Source organism: Copadichromis virginalis, linkage group LG13 (assembly GCF_057382275.1).
Source record: "Copadichromis virginalis isolate Kocher_CV1m ecotype Utaka linkage group LG13, C_Virginalis_male_GT1.1, whole genome shotgun sequence".
NCBI classification, from domain to species: Eukaryota; Metazoa; Chordata; class Actinopteri; order Cichliformes; family Cichlidae; genus Copadichromis; species Copadichromis virginalis.
The window spans coordinates 4136174-4138159 of NC_140630.1; the positions used below are offsets into that span (position 1 = coordinate 4136174).

Below are 1986 nucleotides of genomic sequence, written 5' to 3' on the forward strand. Positions count from 1 at the left end.
GTTATAATGTAATGTGGTGAAATTATTATCAACCAGGTGGTTCATGAGACAATTACTTTAAAGTAGTTTGGTTTTAACATTTACAATGAAGAATTGTAATAAAAAATGTAATGCATTTAGGCTACGTCCACATGTATACCCAGGTGTTTTTGAAAACGCCGCTTTTTTGATGCAGGTGTCAGGTAAACTTTAACGTGCTCGTAAGAAAACCCTAGAGAAGAAATTAGGTCTCTTCAGTGGGGCATTTCTTTTGAAACTTTTGACAATCACATTGTCAATATTGTCTTGGCCATTAAACATTAACTCCAGCACAGTGTTTGGATTTTTCCACTTTTCCCGGAGTTCATTGAATACTTTCACACTGACTTCTTCAGTGTTCTCGAAGGACATTTTAAGGTTTTGGGACAAAATTTTAGCCCAAATCCTGTTGGTAAACCTGTTCATAATGGCTTTATCAACCCTTGGAGGCAATTCCCTTGTCTCATTTGCATTGCTTATAGCGTGCAGAACCAAATCTTTAGTGAAGCTTTCAACAACTTTTATGTACTCTTCTCGGTTTTCAGATATAGTGAGTACTCTTTTTGGTAAAGCCAACAGGGGTTCTGTAAACGTTGGGACAGTAATATCATCAAGCCGTTCGCTCAGATATAAAATCAAATATTTCTCCTTGCAGTTATGTGCTTTACAAAGATTGGTGAAAATGTCCCTGTTGATATTGGTCAGCCTTTTTGGAGATAGATCCAAATTTTTCTCGTCAATTTGAGGCCAGAGTTTTTCACGCAGGCGATCGCTGATAGAGTCGGGATTGTGCCGCTGTGTGAAGTCCTTGTATTTAGACGAGGCTTTGGCCTCTGAAACTACCAACTGAATAACTTTGTAAACACACATCTTTTCTTCAGACAGATAATCAGATGCCAGAGTGATGTCATAAGAACCAAAATCTGAATCAGACTTACGGACTGACCTATGTAGTTTTTTCTTCACAGGCTTTTCCAGGGGGCAAGCTTCTATGTTGTCCAAGTCTTTTGTATCAGCTGAGTAGTTTTTCTTCGGTTCTACTGTGGCTGTGGTTTGGGTTTGAGGAGGAAACATCTGGGATGACACAGACGCTTCTTCCTCAGATGAATCACTAAAACCAATAAAAACATTTAGATATATGTTGGGTGGTGTAGGTGCACGATGCAGTGTTACAATTTCGCTATTTTCACTGTCACCTGTGCATGTTTTATCAAGACTGCTCTCCTCTGCAGTCAAATGCAGCTTGAGGTTTTTTGAGTCGGAAGAATCCTCCAGTCCTGGAGTTTCTGTTTCTTCTTTATCACCGTGGTCATCTACAGAACTTTCTTTCAGGATGCTGTCCTTTGCTCGGGTTTCTTCTGTTTTCTCAGGGGACTCTGTGTCCACTGAGTGAAGACAGGCCTCATCAGTCTGCGTGGACACTGGATCTCCCTTCTCCACAGTTGTGTCCATTGCGTCCACTAACATGGAACAAAGTTTCAACATGTCTTTCATCAAAGTGGAAGGCATCTCAGTGTTGCAGTACTCTGGGTTGAACTGCAGAGATTTCCACTGTGGTACAATTGTACCAAAAAAGTGGTCACTTAAGGACTTCCATGTTTCCACTGAGGTGTAACTGTGTGCAGTTGTCATGTTTAAGTTTGTATTAATATTTCTTTGAGTCTGAAATGTAGAAGTGGAAATAAATTGTTGGGTGGTTGGAGTTGTGGTTGGCATGTGTGCTCTTTGTAAACTAAATGCTTGGGATTCTGGACGGTCCCTGTATAAGGGTTTAAGCCCCGCCCACGTTTGGCTGCAGCCACTGTGATGTCATCCACTTTTCTCTGAAGTTGAACCTTCAATGGCTTGGGGGCGAGGTTTAAGATAATCTCTGACACAGCTGCATGACATTTAAATGGCATAAACTATTAATTTAAATTACGCACTGTAAATTTTGTTCTTAAACCAGACTAGTTAATAATAATTTCA

At 40.2% G+C, this 1986-nt stretch overlaps 1 long non-coding RNA gene across 1 annotated transcript; it reads right to left on the reverse strand.

Annotated features, from left to right (window-relative positions):
* Nucleotides 1–1085: 1085 nt before the first annotated feature.
* Nucleotides 1086–1772, reverse strand: LOC146695075 (uncharacterized). Its single transcript, XR_014923510.1, has 2 exons — nucleotides 1215–1772; nucleotides 1086–1129 (listed from the first exon to the last, which is right to left on the reverse strand). It is a non-coding gene; the product is annotated as an uncharacterized LOC146695075 (long non-coding RNA).
* Between the last annotated feature and the right edge of the window lie 214 nt (nucleotides 1773–1986).